This window comes from Heterodontus francisci, chromosome 38, assembly GCF_036365525.1.
Source record: "Heterodontus francisci isolate sHetFra1 chromosome 38, sHetFra1.hap1, whole genome shotgun sequence".
NCBI lineage: Eukaryota > Metazoa > Chordata > Chondrichthyes > Heterodontiformes > Heterodontidae > Heterodontus > Heterodontus francisci.
In genome coordinates this window covers 18,013,310-18,031,219 of record NC_090408.1, presented here as the reverse complement: position 1 = coordinate 18,031,219, position 17,910 = coordinate 18,013,310, and the positions used below count along the sequence as shown (strand labels likewise).

The 17,910-nt window shown below is 43.7% G+C and overlaps 1 protein-coding gene across 6 annotated transcripts in view; it reads right to left on the bottom strand.

The window, feature by feature from the left end:
• LOC137352407 (multiple C2 and transmembrane domain-containing protein 2-like) overlaps nt 1-17,910 on the bottom strand; it is a 455,261-nt gene that overhangs the window by 426,492 nt on the left and 10,859 nt on the right. Inside the window, exon 2 of one of the 6 annotated variants that reach the window (XM_068017773.1) lies at nt 11,457-11,729. The exons of 4 other annotated variants lie outside the window; for them this stretch is intronic. The gene's annotated coding sequence lies outside the window, so the exon portion shown is untranslated. Of the gene's footprint in view, nt 1-312; nt 548-11,456; nt 11,730-17,910 lie in introns of those variants that run through there. One more of the 6 variants, XM_068017770.1, reaches the window with a different exon arrangement.

Sequence of the window (17,910 nt, the reverse complement as noted above, 5' to 3'; positions counted from 1 at the left end):
TAAACTGCAGTGATTAGAGGGGTGCACATGACTAATGGGTTGTACCATGTTCAGATATTGCAGGATTTCTATTTGCTTCATTGGTATCTTCAAATACACATTGTGTGCTATGTGTCGCTCTGCATATAATGGCAATCCCTAAATGGCTAAGTGTTGCCACGCTCACACAAAGTGCAGTGATCGAAAATGCAAAACTCAAATTGACGAGTTATAAAAATTGGCTTTTCCTTTAAGAAGTGAACAACAAGCTTCAAAAATGGCCATAGGTCAAACTATATTTAAACTGTTTTACTGGCAAAGACAAAAGGATACATTGTAAGCTCAGGGGTGTCATTTACACCCATTCTGAACCCATCAAGGAACATTTTTGAATTGAGTGGGTCGTCCTGAAACAAAGAAGGTGTGAAGTAGCCACATCCTGGGCCACTGTCTCTGTAATAAAGTTCATGTAAAGGCTAACAAAGCAAAGGAGAGCTGTTACTGGGCAGTGATAAGAAAGGGTATTAAGAGAGGGGGCCTGGACTTCACACTCCGCCAGAGGAAGAGGAAATGGTTGGCCTGCCTGACAGAGATATTCTCAGAGAGAGAGAGAAAGAGAGACACAGGTCAAACATCACAAAAGACCAAAAGACTGTCCAACTGAGAGCTGGAAGAAAATCCAGCAGGACAAAAGGAAGGCGCTCTGCTGTGAATTCTACACTTCAGCTTGTACAGCAGTGAACTGAAAGTAATCTACCATCCCTAGATTGAAGATCCAGCTACCAAAGAAATCTACAAAACCCAGACCTGCAACTTTAAACAGAAATTGACCTCCGAGAAGATTCAACAAGGTTTACCATGAACCTTGAAAACCTACCCTCACTTCAAATCACTTACCCCTTTTCCTCTCTCTTAAGTGTGTGTGTGTGTGTGTATACGCATGCGCACGAGTGAATGTGTGCGCAGTTGCGATCATTTTGGGAATGAACATATTGCTCAATGAATAGCTAATCCCCTGTTTCAAACCTACAAGAAAGCCTGTCACTCTTTATTTGACAAAGAAACCAAAAGGGGTTAAAACCGGAGTAACAAAAACACTTGCTGTGGTCAGGCAGGAGTTGAACAGTGGGGACCACCCAAACCCCTCACCACGTGGCCCTAACAGTGTGTTTATGTGCTCATATGTCCCATCTACTCTCTAGACTGAGCGAGGTTATCCCATTGCTCCAACTTGAACACGCAATGGAATACAGTTAGGGAAGGGCTAGCAGTAATGGGGACTCATACAGGGCTCGACTGTGCTGACTAATAATTGAGTTGTGGGGAAGTCCGGACCCAAGAGAGACTGCTTTCCAATGGAGACTATTAGAATGGGAGATCAGAGTAGCTCCATAGAGAGTTGGCATGGACTTGATGGACCAAATGGCCTCCTTCTGTGCTGTAAATGACTCTGTGGAATAGTTACTCACCTCCATATGCACGGAATTGGAAGGTGGTAAAATTAGATTGTATTCTGTCCCCAAGAACACACAGCATTTGCACCCTTAGTTACGCACAGTAGGAGCATCTCTTATGAACGTTTCCACTACTGTTATGCAGGCTTTGGGATTAAACTCCGATTTGCAGGCATTGCCGGATTCACCTCATTTGAGAAGAGAGTTACGTGCAACAACAATCGAGGGATTCCCCCTATTCAATGCTCAAAGACTGCTGGCCATTGTCAGGAGGTGGTCTCCAGGAGTGGCATGATAGCTTTGCTTTGGGACAGCCATTGGGAGGGTAGAAACGGGTGGAATAAAAAGGTGGTCAACTGAAATGTTTTGGACTGGGGTCAATAGCTTTTTCCCAGGTACGGGCATCAAGGGATGTGTAGCAAAGGTGGGTAAATGAAGCTGAAGTATAGATCAGCCACGATCTAAATGAATGGGGAGCATCTTCGAGGGGCAAAATGGCCTATGCCCATTACTTATGTTCCTAAGCTGTCAGCTGCACATAACACCACCTCTGAAAAGCACAGAGCCCACCGTGATTCCAGAAAAGAAGTCCTCTGGCACTGATGCAGGTCTACGACAATCAGCACAAAGACGGCAGGCCACCTGTGGCCCTGGAGATCCCCAGCTGGATCTACTGCAACCCATCAGTGTGAGTCAGTTATATAGAGGATCACTCAGCAATAAGACACAGCCAGAAGTGAAACAGAGACAGAGACAACCAAGGAAGCGGGAAAAACATACATTAAACACAAGCTTTTCTGCGCCAGCAGTGCATAATAAAATTAATTCATTTTTTAAATTTCAGTTGTTTCGAGCCTTGCTCAGGCCGCACCAGGAATACTGCATTCAATTTTGTGCACCACACCTCAGGAGAGATATTTTAACCTTGGAGGGGGTGCAGTGCAGATTCACGATTGAGGGGAGATCTGTTCAAGCTGTTTATTTATTTAGAGATACAGCACTGAAACAGGCCCTTCGGCCCACCGAGTCTATGCCGACCATCAACCACCCATTTATACTAATCCTACATTAGTCCCATATTCCTACCACATCCCCACCTTCCCTCAATTCCCCGACCACCTACCTACACTAGGGGCAATTTACAATGGCCAATTTACCTATCAACCTGCAAGTCTTTGGCATGTGAAAGGAAACCGGAGCACCCGGCAGAAACCCACGCGGTCACAGGGAGAACTTGCAAACTCCGCACAGGCAGTACCCAGAACTGAACCCGGGTCACTGGAGCTGTGAGGCTGCGGTGCTAACCACTGCGCTGCCCAAAATGTTAAAATGTTTAAAATGTTGAAAGGATTTGATGGGGAAACTACAGAGAATTTCCTCTAGTAGGAGAATCAAGAATGAAGGGACACAACCTGAAAATTAGAGCAAGGCCAAATCGGAGGGAAATCAAGAAGCACTTTTTCATACGAAAGGATAGCAGAAATTTGGAAATCTCACCCTGAAGGCGGAGGATGCTCGGACAACTGGGGCTTTCAAGGCAGAGATTGATAGATTTTTGTCGGGTAAGGGCATCAAGGGATATGGAGCTAAGGCAGGTAAACGGAATGGAGGTACAGATCAGCCATGAACTAATTGAATGGTGCAGCAGGATTGAAGGGCTGAATAGCCTACCCCTGTTCCTAATGCAGATAGGAGAGAGTGTCAAATGTACCAATACCAAACAAGGGCCCAATGGGTGTGTGGAAAGTGCCTCTAACGCTCATGTTAACAGCAGCAATGACCTCCATTGATGCTGGTAGCGCATGGTAGAGGGTTGACTGTTTCTGTGGGCCACTATGGTCCAGTTAGCACCTCTCAATCTGAGCCTCCTCCACGATGACCAAGGTAACTGATTCTAATGTGGTAGCATCACCTCCTGAGAGTCATGTACCTTCTCTGCTCTCTGCAGTCCCAGGTTGCCCTCTCCTTCTCCTCCTCCTCCAGCTGCTCCACTGCACAACCCCTATTGGCCATTACAGCCACGTGATCAGGCAGAAAAAAATACTTGGTACTGGTTTTGAAAGTATCAGCTCCAGCTCAGGGCAGAGCGCTCATGCCTCCAAGGCAGAAGGATGTGGAATCAATTCCCACTGCAGGGCTAGAGCACAAAAATTCAGGCTGATGCTGCCAGTGCAGTACTGAGGGAGTGCTGCAATGTCAGAGGCGACGATATTCAGATGAGACGTGAAAACAAGGGCCCATCTGCCCTCTCCGGTAGGCGTAAAAAAGTCCCATGGCACTATTTCAAAGATGAACAGGGGAATTTTCATCATTGTCCTTGCTAATATTGATCAACCAACATCACAAAGGCTGGTCAATATCTCTGCTGTTTCTGGGACCTAGCTGTGTGTAAATTGGCTGCGATGTTTCCTACATTACAACAGTGACTGTACTTCAAAAAAAAAGTACTTAATTGGTTGTAAAGCACTATGGGATGTCCCAAGGTCATGAAAGGCGCTATATAAATGCAAGTCTTTCTTTCACTAACACAAAGATAATTCAAATCTCTCATTAAACTCTATGCACCCCCCCCCCCCCCCCACCACAGGCTGCTGCTGGACCCCCCAAATAGTGAGAGTGAGATAGAAGAACAAATATGTAGGCAAATTTCTGAGTGCAAAAACTATAGGGCAGTAATAGTTGGGGATTTCAACTACCCCAATACCAACTGGGATACAAACAGTGTGAAGGGCACAGAGGGCACAAAATTCTAGAACTGCATTCAAGAGAACTTTTTTAGCCAGCACATAGCAAATCCAACAAGAGGGGGCGCAATTCTAGATTAAGTCTTCGTTAATGAAGCTGGGAAAGTGGATGAAATAGCAGTGGGTGACCATTTTGGAGATAGTGACCATAATACAGTTAGTTTTAACACAAACATGGAAAAGGGCAAAGATAAAACAGGAGCAAAAGTTCTAAATTGGGGGAAGGCAAATTTTACGAAACTGAGAGGTGACCTGACAAAAGTGGACTGGATACAGCTACTTGAAGGGAGATAAGTGGCAAACCAGTGGGAGGCATTCAAAAACGAGATACCACAGGCGTAGTGTGAGCATGTCCCCACAAAGATAAAGGGTGGTACGGCCAAATCTACAGCCTCCTGGTTATCTAGAAGCTTACAGGGTAAGTTAAAGCAGAAAAAGAAAGCTCATGATGATCACACAAATCTTAATACTTTAGAATGCCTAGAAAGTGCAGGGGTGAAGTAAAAAAGGAAATTAGAAAAGCCAAGAGTGGACATGAAAAATTATTGGCAGGTAAAATTAAGGAAAACCTGAAGATGTTTTATCAGTACAGTAAGAGCAAGAGGATAACTAAGGAAAGGATAGGGCCTATCAGAGATGTACAAGGGAACTTATGCGTGGATGCAGAAGATGTGGGCAGGGTACTTAATGAGTTTTTTTGTCGACATCTTCACAAAGAAGAGCGATGATGCAGACATTGTAGTTAAAGAGGAGGAATGTGAAATATTAGATACGGTAAGCATAATGAGAGAGGAAGTACTAGAGGGTCTGACATCCTTGAAAGTGGATAAATCGCCAGGGCCGGATGGATTGCATCCCAGGTTGTTAAAGGAAGCCAGGGAGGAAATAGTGGATGCTGTGAGGACCATCTTCAAATCCTCACTAGATACAGGCAAGGTACCAGACGACTGGAGGTCTGCAAACGTTGTACTGTTGTTTAAAAAGGGTGCAAGGGATAGGCCAAATAATTACAGGCCGGTCAGTCTGACCTCTGTGGTGGGTAAATTATTGGAATCAATTCTGAGAGACAGGATAAACTGCCACTTAGAAAGGCACGGATTAATCAGGGATAGTCAGCATTGATTTCTTAAAGGAAGATCATGTCTTACTAACTTGATTGAGTTTTTTTGAGGATGTATCAAGGAGGATTGATGTGGGTAGTGCAGTGGATGTGGTCTACATGGATTTTAGTAAGGCATTTGACAAGGTCCCACATGGCAGACTGGTGAGTAAAATTATAGCCCATGGGATACAGGGGAATCTGGCAGATTGGATCCAAAATTGGCTCAGTGACAGGAAACAAAGGGTAGTAGTCGACAGGTGTTTTTGCGAATGGAAAGCAGTTTCCAGTGACGTTCCATAGGGCTCAGTGTTGGGTCCCTTGCTGTTGTGGTATATATTAATAATTTAGACTTAAATGTGGGAGGCATGATTGGGATATTTGCTGATGAGGCAAAAATTTGCTGTGTAGTTGATAGTGAAGAAGATAGCTGTAGACTCCAGAAAGATATCATTGGTTTGGTTGAGTGGGCGGAAAAGTGGCAAATGGAATTCAATCCGGAGAAGTGTGAGGTAATGCATTTGGGGAGAGCAAACAAAGTGAGGGAATACACAATAAACGGAGGATATTGAGAGGGGTAGAAGAAGTGAGAGACTTTGGAGTCCATGTCCAGAGGTTCCTGAAGGTGGCAAGACAGGTAGAGAGTGGTGAAGAAGGCATATGGAATGCTTTCCTTTATTGGTCGAGGGATAGAATACAAAAGCAGGAATGTAATCCTGGAACTGTATAAAATGCTGGTTAGGCCGCAGCTGGAGTATTGTGTACAGTTCTGGTGACCACATTACAGGAAGGACATAATTGCTCTAGACAGAGCACAGAGGAGATTTACAAGGATGTTACCAGGGCTCGAAAGTTGCAGCTGTGAGGAAAGATTGGATAGGCTAGGGTTGTTTTCTTTAGAACACAAGAGACTGAGAGGTGACTTAATTAAGAGGCCTAAATAGAGCAGACAGGAAGGACCTGTTTCCCCTATCAGAGAGAGGGGTCAATTACCAGGGGGCACAGATTTAAGGTGATTGGTAGAAGGATTAGAGGGGACATGTGGAAAAACTTTTTCACCCAGAGGCTGGTGGGTGATGGAATTCACTGCCAGGTACACTGGTGGAGGCAGAAACCTTCAATTCTTTTAAAAGTTACCTGGACATGCACCTGAAGTGCTGTAACCTTCAAGGCTATGGATCAAGTGCTGGAAGGTGGGATTAGATTGGGCGGATAGTTTTTTCGGCCGGCACGGACATGATGGGCTCCTTCTGTTCCCTAATTTTTCTATGGTTCTATGGTTACCACTGTTTCTGGATTGTATTGGGCAGCCTGGTAAACAGCAGAACTTCTGCTCATTCCAAGGCAAATGATTCTAATGGGGGTGGTCCCGGGGTAAAGTCAGTACACCGGAATTTTCCATTCGAGTTGGAACCTAGCTTTTGACTGGAGGCCGCAGCATTGTGAGGTAAGGCCTAGCAGTCTATAGATGGGCAGCAGTAGGCCCCATATCTGGGCAAAGTGGGTGGCTTGGGCCCCCAAAATGTGGACAAGTTGCCTAATTTACATAAGGGATCGGAGAGCACAGTGTGGGATCTGGGGGACAGCATTGGCCTGGGTAAAGAAAGAACCCTGAAAAAAGTTGCCCAGAGGTAGATTTTCTGACTGCACGAGCAGGTAGGCCTTCGAGATGTTCCACTTGCATTCACCGGCCTGATGGAAGTCCGAATGACCCTGCAAAATGGCACAAGATGGAATAAGCAGTGGGATCATGTCCCATGGATTTTTGGGGCCATTAGCCACAGAGCCTGGCCTCAGTACTTGACTTAACCCTGCAGTTGACACAGCAACGCCACCCCCACCCACCACCCCCCCCCCCCCAACCAGTTATTGCATTTCAGATATATAGGAACCCACATGGACAAACAGTCACTGTTTCGACTAATGTTATGGGCCAATTTTCATGAGAATTACTGGGAAACTGGCCACTAGTTGGGTCCAGAAGATTTCGGCCTGCCTATCAGGTTTTAAATCAGGCATACTTTTTCACTAAAATGAACATAGAGATGATGCTACAATTAAAGTTACTGTTTAAACCGTAACCACAACAGTCAACAGAAGAATTAAATAACTCTGATCTTAGAACCAGATTGTCCCTTCCGCTATCCCTCCTGACTGAGGAATGGGGCAAGCTAGGTTCCGAAGCTCAGAGTTCAATTCTGAAGACAACTGCGACCTATATTTCTTTGCTAGGGTGAATCTTAACCAACACAGGATGTATGAGGTTTCACTGTCTCTCCATCGTTATATGACAAAATTCCAACTACTCACTATGGAGGAGGGTTGTGGAGAATTAATATTCGAGAATTTTGAATGCCAATGTATATTATCCAGCGAGGTACAAGTCAGGACACATTGCAGCTTCCAGGCATAAAAAGTGCAGTGAAAAAAAGTGTTGCCTCACACCACAAGAAGGCACATACGAGCAACTTTCCAAATTTCAGTCTGTTCACCTCCTCAAGGCTCATCCAACAGCCACAAACAGTGGGGACAGGAAGTGTTATACCCTCACTATCTAAACAGCTTGACTTTGGTGGTTGAAAAAAGCTAGGCTGGTACAAGGCACCAGTTTAAAATCATACATGACACAGCTGGCTGACCTTTCGGTAAAACAAAACCTAAATTGATGTAAATTAAATATTCCCGTGCGAGCAACATCGAAACAAAAAGAGGTGGTGCATTGCAAGGAGAGTATCACGCTTGGATGGCTAGATTACCACGATGTTATTAAATAGAGAAGTTCTGTGAACAGAGTCCAACTACATGCATATATTATGTGGGCCCATTAACTCATTTAGTCTTATGTTGCCTGTTCTCCCCATGTACGCCTCTCTTTAAAACAAAAAGTGAGATCCATTCATTGAAATGGGCCTGTAATGTACACCAGTCTGCACCATGTACCATACTGCTAATATAAACGAACATTCTTAAATGCGGAGAGCTCAAGGCAGTATTTTGAGTCAGGGACCTAGTCTTCTACATTCCTCAACCCTCTTTCTCCCTGATCTGAAATTGCAATCCTGCTTTCAATGCAATGAAACACAAAACACAGGCTATTGTAGAACCGTATAGAACAGAAAGTCATTTCAGCCCCCCCATGCCTGCGCCAGCTCTTTGAAACATCTATCCAGTTAGCCCTGGGCAAGAAATACTAGCCTTGCTAGCAATATCCATATCTCAAGAATTCGTTTTTCAGAAGTCCCATTCCTCCTGCTCTTTCCCCATTGCCCTACATTTTTTTTTCTTTTCAAGTATTTGTTCAATTGCCTTTTGGAAATTATTATTGAATCTGCCTCCACCACCCTTTCAGGCAGGGCTTTCCAGATCATAACAGATCAAGTTTAATAAATCAAATGGTGTATTCTGGAATTTTACTCAAGGAATCTCATACGGAGCGGCCTATTTTCCCTTTCAAACATACCACTGGGAAGTCAAGTCATGACTGTTAGCCTATTTTTAACAGTTAGTATTTCCTACCATCGATATTATTTATTTTATTTAGAGATACAGCACTGAAACAGGCCCTTCAGCCCACCGAGTCTGTGCCGACCATCAACCACCCATTTATACCAATCCTACATTAATCCCATTACCCTCTCACATCCCCACCTTCCCTCAATTCCCCTACCACCTACCTATACTAGGGGCAATTTATAATGGCCAATGTACCTATCAACCTGCAAGTCTTTGGCTGTGTTTACAAAACACAAAGAGGCCATTCGGCCTGTTGTGTCTGTGCTGGCTCTCTGCAAGAGCATTTCAGATAGTGCCATTTCCCTGCCCTGCAAATTTTCTTTTCAGGTGCTTATCCAGTCACATTTTGAAAGCCCCCATTGTACCTGCCTCAGGTAATGCATTTCAGATGCTAATAACTCACTGCCATTGATTCCTTTGCTATTCACCTTAAACTCGGTGTCCTCTGGTTCTTGACTCTTCCGCCAATGGGAACAATTTCTCTCTACCTACTCTGTCCAGACCACTTCTGATTTTGACCACCTCTATCAAATCTCCTCTCAACTTTCTCTTCTCAAAAGGAGAACAGCCTCAGTTTCTCCAATCTATCCACATAACTGAAGTCCCTCATCCCTGGAATCATTCTTGTAAATCTTTTCTGTATTTTCTCTAAAGCCGTCACATCCTTCCTAAAGTGCAGCGCCCAGAATTGGGCACAATACCAAGTTGAGGCCAGACCAGAATTTAATAAAGTTTCAGCATAATTTTCTTGCTTGTGTATTCCATACCTCTATTTATAAGGCCCAGGATCCCATATGCACTCTCTCAAACTGCCCTGCCACCTTCAGCGATTTGTGCACATATACCCCAGGTCCCTCTGCTCCTGCGCTCCATTTAGAATAGTGCCTTTTTTTATATTTTCTCTTACTTTTCTGACCAAAATGTATCACTTCACACTTCTTTGCAGTAAATTTCATCTGCCACATGTCTGCCCATTCTAGCAGCCTGTCTATGTCCTCTTGAAGTCCATCACTATCCTGCTCACAGTTCATAATACTTCCAAGTTATGAGTCATCCATAAATTTTGAAATTGTGCCCTGCACATCCAAGTCTAGGTCACTATTATAGATCAAAAAAAGCAGCAGGACCAACCCCTTTCTCCAGTCCAAAAAAACGTTCACCACTACTCTGTTTCCTGTCACTCAGCCAACTTCATATCCATGGTGCTACTGTCCCTTTTATTCCATGGGCTTCAGCTTGCTTGCAAATCTATTGTGTGGCACTTTATCAAACGTCTTTTGGAAGTCCACATATAACACATCAACCGCATTACCCTCATCAACCATCTCCATTACTTCATCAAAAACTCAATCAAGTTAGTTAAACATAATTTGCCTTTAACAAATCTGTGCTGGCTTTCCCCAATTAATCCATATTTGTCCAAGTGACTGTTCATTTTGTCCTGGATTTATCGTCTCTCCAAGTTTTCACACCACTGAGGTTAAATTGACTGGCCTGTGGTTGCTGGGTTTATCCTTACATCCTTTTTTGAACAAGGGTGTAACATTTGCAATTCTCCAGTCCTCTGACACCACCCCCTTATCTAAGGAGGATTAGAAGTTTATAGCCAGTACGTCCGCAATTTCCACCCTTACTTCCCTCAGCATCCTTGGATGCTTGTGATCTGGTCCAGCTGACTTCTCAACTTTAAGTACAGCCAGCCTATCTAATACCTCCTCTTTATCAATTGTTAGCCCATCCAGTATCTCAACTACGTCCTCTTTCACAATGATTATGGCAGCATCTTCTTCCTTGGTAAAGATGGAAGCAAAGTACTCATTTAGTACCGCTGCCACACCACATCCCTCCATGCATAGATCCCCTTTTTGGTCCCTAATCGGCCCCAACCCTCCACTTACTACCCTTTTACTATTTATATGCCTGTAGATGACATTTGGATTCCCCTTTAGGTTAGCTGCCAGTCTCTTCTCATACTCTCCCTTTGCCTCTGTTACTTCCTTTTTCACTACTCTGAACTTTCTATATTCAGCTTGTATTATCAACCTGACATCCGTCATATGCCCCCTTTTTCTGCTTCATCTTACTCTCTGTCTTTCTTAATCCAGGGAGCTCTGACTTGTTCTCCAGGTTTCCAGTCCTGTGTTGCCTTGTACCATTCCCAGTACAGCCCTTCTCCCCGACAGGGGCTGACACCAGCGGTATAACATAAAAAGACATAAGAAATAGAAGCAGGAGCAGGCCAATTGGCCCCACATGCCTGTTCTGCCATCTTCTACTTCACCCCCACACTCCTATCCCTATCCTCATGTCCCTTGATTAGCTTAGTGCCCAAAAGTCGATCAATCTCAAGCTCAAATATACTCAACGGCTGAGCATCCACAGCCCTCTGGAGTAGAGAATTCCCAAGATTCATAATTCTCTCAGTGAAGAAATTTCTCCTCATCTCTGTCCTAAATGGCAAACTTCTGATCCTGATCCCCCAGCTTTTATACATTTTAATGAGGTCACCTTTGATTTTTCTAAACACCAGAGCATATCAGCCCTTTCTACTCAATCCAGTCGGGACTGGAAAATGAGATGCAGGTCCGAGCTTGGACGTTAGCAACCGGAAGATCCCGATTCGTGGGAGGAGAGGGTGGAATTGCAAGTGGCCAAATGTGTCCTCACCTGCACGCAAGCCAGTTTCGAGGACTCTGCAATTGGCAGGGTTCTGGGAGCAAGTCACAGTTACACATTCTTCAGGCACCCCTGCCCTGGGGGTTCAAAAGTCAGAGCACAAGGTGGAGGAGCCAGGAACTCCATCTCTGTTCACCCTGACGCTTCAGGCCTGCAGACACCGGCTGAGCTTCGTAACCCAGGAAAGCTCCCGAAACTCCAGGGCAACGTTAAAGGTGCAGAGACTCTTTCACTTGCCATCGCTTTCGAGGCACTGGGCCTTCCCTGGGAAACAAGAGTCAGGAAATTTCACCCTTAAAGGCATTGAGAACAGCCTTACTATAAGTGTTACACAGACTTCCTGTCACACATTAGTGTATCCTCTAACTTACCTCGAGCAACACCACGGGAGATTCAAGAATGAATAATAATTATAGGTAAACAGCTCTGACTTCATGAGATGAGTTAATCACTGAATTCAAGTACATGGGCCCTACTGAAGCTGCTGTAAACAGGTCAATATTGTATTATACAGCACAGGAGACCATTCAATTTATCATACCTGTGCTAGCTCTTTGAAACAGATATCCAATTGGTTACATTCGCCTCCCCTTTCCCCATAGCCCTGAAAATTTTCCCCTTCAAGTATTTATGCAATTCCCTTTTGATGTTTATGATTGAATCCACTTGCTCTACCCTTTCAGACAGCGTTTTCCAGATCTTTACCGCTCGTGCATAAAACAATTTCTCATCCCTCAAAGAACAAAGAACAGTACAACACAGGAACAGGCCATTCGGCCCTCCAAGCCTGCGCCGATCTTTATGCCTGTCTAAACTAAAACCTTCTGCACTTCCGGGGACTGTATCCCTCTATTCCCATCCTATTCATGTATTTGTCAAGATGCAAAAAATCAGTGTCCTTTGGTTATGGACCTTCCTGCCAATGGAAACAGTTTCTCTATCAAAACCCTTTACGATTTTGAACATCTCCATTAAATCTCCCTTTAACTTTCTCTGCTTTGAGAACAATCCCAGTTTCTCTAGCATCCCCTCATCCCAGGTATCATTCTAATAAATCTCTGCTGTACCCTCTCTAAATACAGACAATGAAAGCAAGCATTATCAGAACTTCTGCAAGATCAAGAAAGTATCTCAGCACAGGTCATAGAGTTATACAGCACAGAAACAGGCCCTTCGGCCCATCAAGCGCCTAACTATTCTAATCCCATTTTCCAGTACTTGGCCCGTAGCCTTGTATGCTATGGCATTTCAAGTGCTCATCTAAATACTTCTTAAATGTTGTGAGGGTTCCTGCCTCTACCACCTCTTCAGGCAGTGCGTTCCAGATTCCAACCACCCTCTGAGTGAAAACTCTTTTTCCTCAAATCCCCTCTAAACCTCCTGCCCCTTACCTTAAATCTACGCCCCCTGGTTATTGACCCCCTCCACTAAGGGAAAACATTTCTTCCTATCTAATCTATCAATGCCCCGCATAATTTTGTATACCTCAATTATATCCCCCTCCGCCTTCTCTGCTCTAAGGAAAACAACCCTAACCTTTTCAATCAACTGTTTTGTCCATTAACTAGTAGCCAAACAAAAGCTGGCCTTACTGGAGGTAGTCCTCCTGACCCCATTCAGTGTAATTAAACTCTAAGCCATTCTTCATAAACACTTCTACATTGTTGTCACATGCAGCTGAGAAGTGCAGCGATGAAAACACAGAAGCGAAAAACTGGAACAATTTTAAAGAGACTGGTACATGTGCGGTTAACAAAATGGAGTACAAGACACATGACCCTCAGCACCTCTTGCACTTAAATCCATATCCATGCCTATAAAGAATGGAAATTAAATAAGCCCCATCTGCATGGAAATGAGACAGATAATCACACCTGATGTGAGCTATACTCAAACACATTGAGACAAGACCTTTCTCAGGCTTCTCATCTCTGAATAACCTCCATTACAATGGAGTGTGAACCACCTCATCTCCTCAGAATTGGGCCTTCAAGACCATTGTACAGCCCAGCTAGGACTGAAACCTTGAAGTTATATGGGCGAAGCCAACCCTTATAAAATTCACCATAAAAAGGTAATTGTTCTGAGGAATCATCTTCTACCCAAAGTGAACTGCCAAGAGACTGCAACAGTCCAACGATTACCAGACAACCAGCAAAAAGGCCTGCAACTTTTAAAACAAAAATCACCTTCCAAGGAGGATCCCACAGGTTATTCCTGAAACAACAGACTTTTACAACCTGAACTCTGTACACCTCTTACCCTGTGTTCTGATGAAAACAGAGTTAACGTTTCAGGTCTGTGACCTTCTCGCTCTACGGATGCTGCCTGACCTGCTGAGTATTTCCAGCACTTGGTTTTTATTTCAGATTTCCAGCATCTGCAGTATTTTGTTTTTACTTTACCTCTGACCCTGTAATTTTTAAAAATCTATCTTCCCTTGAGAGAGCGTGTGGGGTTTTGGGGATTATTTCGGGATTTTATTTGAAATAGTTGTTTTTTTTTTAAACCTATGAGAAAACCTGTCATTTGTCTGCTTATTTGGAAAATCAAACACAAGGGGTTAAAACTCTGGTAACAAAAACACTTGCTGTGGTCAGTTGGGAGGTGTTCGGTGGGAACAATCCACCGAGCCACAACGCAACGCGCAGAGCAACATTCCATCGCTGTTTGTGTTGGGCCTACACTCCAGTCCTTCTTTCTTTCAGCATTCTATAATGGGCTTCTTTCCTTCACGATGCTGGATCTTTCCGTGCCACACACTGGCCTACGACACGAGAAGGATCCGCAAAATGTCAACGCTCCTGCGCCAGCTATTTTCAAGCTTTCAGCTCTCCTCCTGATGCTGAAACTAAGGTCGTCACCTGACTGAGTTTACCAGACTAGTTGTTCGATTTAAACTTGCTGCTTTTTACAGTTTTAATCAGCAATACAATTCCTTTTTTTAAAAAAAAGGATTGCACCTTGCATCTTTCAATACACGGAGACAGCCACTGAAAGGCAGGGTTTGAAAAAAAAAAATCTGTCGACTAATAAATGGGGTAATTTCACAACAAGCTGGTGAAACTAGCTAGGTGGCAAGTTCATCTGAAACAGACACAACTAAAAAGGGACTGAACTGCCAGGATTAGTCTCACTAAAATGTCAGGTGTAGTATCATGATTATTGATTCAATAGAGCTGTGTCTCAGCGGAGATACTCAGGGCACCACAGACCATGCAGGCTACTGAAGCTGGCAGTGCAGCGACTTCAGCTAGATGTTAGCAGTCTGCATTCATCTCCACCCTTTGAGTCACGAAGTTATTGGCATGTCTCATCCTTTGCGGATTTTCTAATGAAGTTTATTAAAAAGGTAAAAGGGCATTTTTCGGGGACGCAAAACAGGCGGAATGGCTTTCGCTGTCTGGTATACCAAATGTCTGACAGTCAGTTCTAAGGAAGTGAATAGAAATGAATATGTGGTGTGGCACGATTGGTGTGATATTACCCGTTTTACGTCCCTGCCCAATTTCACTCAGGGCGTGCAGTGCTGGCAAAGCAAGATTCTGTACTGAGTGCACAAAGTTGGAAAATTGCTTCCCACTTAAAAAAAAATCACATTAAAAAAAAGCAGACTATTAAAGGAAACCTGTTGTTTGACCAGATGAGCAGCTGAACCCCGTCCTTTCATACTGGATAATTGTTCAGAATATACTTCATTTTTGAAAATAAAGAGAAGGAATTCCAGAATTCCTGCCGCTGTCACTCATAGAAAGACATTCTGTCTTCACTACCACACAAACCACTGAGGTACACAGATATCACAGTCAACAAATAACTACAAAAGGACGGAACATTTGGAGACAAAGTCCAATTGACTTACATTACAGATAATGTTATAATGAAGAGCCTCGTACTGTGGCTAGGTTTAATAAGCAAACTATTTCTAATCATGTTGATCAGTCTCTGCGTTACTGAGACTTTAATAGTGCCCGTACACTGTTCATTTATCACCAACAGCTTCCTTTTATCTGCTATCAACTCATGCAAAAAGCAGACATCTTTGACAAACAGAAAAACAGTAGAATAGAAGAGAGAGGAAGTTGTGATTACTATAGGGCGATATGTTCAGACCATTTCTCAGGTACTGCGTCCAATTCTAGTTGCCAATGAACAAGGGAGACCCACAAGGGCTGGAGATAGTGTAGAGAACAGCTCTGAGGCTGATGCCACAGGTGAGAGACAGTGCGGCGCAGTGGTTAGCACCGCAGCCTCACAGCTCCAGCGACCCGGGTTCAATTCTGGGTACTGCCTGTGTGGAGTTTGCAAGTTCTCCCTGTGTCTGCGTGGGTTTCCTCCGGGTGCTCCGGTTTCCTCCCACATGCCAAAGACTTGCAGGTTGATAGGTTAATTGGCCATTACAAATTGCCCCTAGTATAGGTAGGTGGTAGGGAAATATAGGGACAGGTGGGGATGTGGTAGGAATATGGGATTAGTGTAGGATTAGTATAAATGGGTGGTTGATGGTCGGTACAGACTCGGTGGGCCGAAGGGCCTGTTTCAGTGCTGTATCTCTAAACTAAACTAAACTGGAGAAACTGGGGCTTGGCTTCTTCTGCGAAGAACAGCTTCCCATTTCAAACATTTCCCAGCTCTAACGAACGGTCATCAATCTGAAACATTTCTTTTTTTCACTCTCCACAGATGCTGCCCTATTTGCTGAGCGTTTCCAGCATTTTCTGTTTCTATTTCCGATTTCCAGCATCTTTATTTTTTTTTTAAAAACAAAAGCAATTCAGCAACAGCAAAGTTATCATAGAATGGTCACAGCACAGAAGCTATCCATGCCAGTTCTCTGCAAGAGCAACTCAGCTAGATCCACCCCCCGCCTGTTCCCCATGGCCCTGCAAATTTTTTCTCTTCAGATAATTATCCAACTCCCTTTTGAAAGCCACAATTGAATCTGCCTCCATCACACACAGTTTACAAATCTAACCTATCTGAAAGTAAGATGAAGGACTGTCTCCTAAAGAGTGTGACTTTTGACAAGTCTTATTTTTATTTTCACTGGGACTCTGACTTTCCTATTCTGCTCAGTTCAGTTACTCAAGTGGTTAAACCCACTGAAACTATTGTAAGAATGACTGTCAATAATTGTGTGCGCATGTGTGCACTCTGTAATGACAGTTTAGATTTCATTAACACTGCACCTGACGTTTTAATAAGGTAAATCCTGGCAGTTCAGTTGTGTCTGTTTCAGATGAACTTGCCACCTAACTAGCTTCTCACCAGCTCACCATGAAATTACTCCTATCTGCTAGTCGACAGACTTTGTTTTTTAAACCTGTCGTTTGTTTGTGTGTTGAAGGCTGCAATGTGCAGTCTTTCAAAATAAAATTGTGTTGCTGGTTAAAACTGTCAAGTACAAATAGAACAACTAGCCTGGTGTAACGCAGCAATGTGACAATCTTCGTTTCAGTATCAGGAGGAAAGCTGGCACAGGAGCCTGGATATTTCACAGATCCTCCTGGCAATTTAAAGCGTAATACTGCTTACTTTGTACAAGTATTTCTTTTTTTCACAAAAAGGCAGTTAAAGCTATTGTTTTAATTGATACTGAAACAATCACACTTCACAATATTGTATTTCACACCTAGATAAACTACCTCCATTAGAATAATCAATCAATCTGTCAGCAGACACACAAAAGAATCAGGACCAGGAGAGGACTAAAAGTTCAACATCCAATAGACTTGTTCTAAGCAAAACGAGACTCCCAAATACAATATATATATATAAAAACCACATTAATCCAAGTCACTGTTACATACAATAATTAGTTAACAGACCGAGGTCAAATACTCTTGTTCATCCTTCTGTTTGGGAAATACCTGCTGAGGGTGCAAAAGATGGCACTTAAAGAGGCAGCAGAATGTAACTTGCACAAAACTACTGTTCGCCATTTTGGTGTACGGGCCCTTGACATACTCTCCAACTGCTTCTTTAATGGAGCCGTTAACTCAATTAAAATTAAAATTGTGGATTGAAGAACGTCATGTGGATGTATTAGATGCTCATATACAAGTGTCACAGAAGTCACAGTGAGCATTTACACTACACTGTTAGGTTGGAGAAGCTGGGGTTGTTCTCTTTGGAGCAAAGGAGAGTGACGGGAGATTTGATATAAAGGTGTACAAGATTGTGACAGGTTTCGAAAAGGTAGACAAAGAAAAGCCATTCCCATTAACTAATGGCACGAGGCTTTGGGTAAGAGATGCAGAGGGGATGTGAAGAAGAACTTTTTTTTTAAACGTAGGAAGTGGTAATGACTTGGAACTCCTGCCTATGAGGGTGGTGGAAGCAGAGTCGATGAATGGGTTCAAAAGGAAATTGGATGGGCACTCAAGGGAAAGTAATTTGCAGGGCTATGGGGATAGAGCGGGGGAATGGGACTGACTGGATTGCT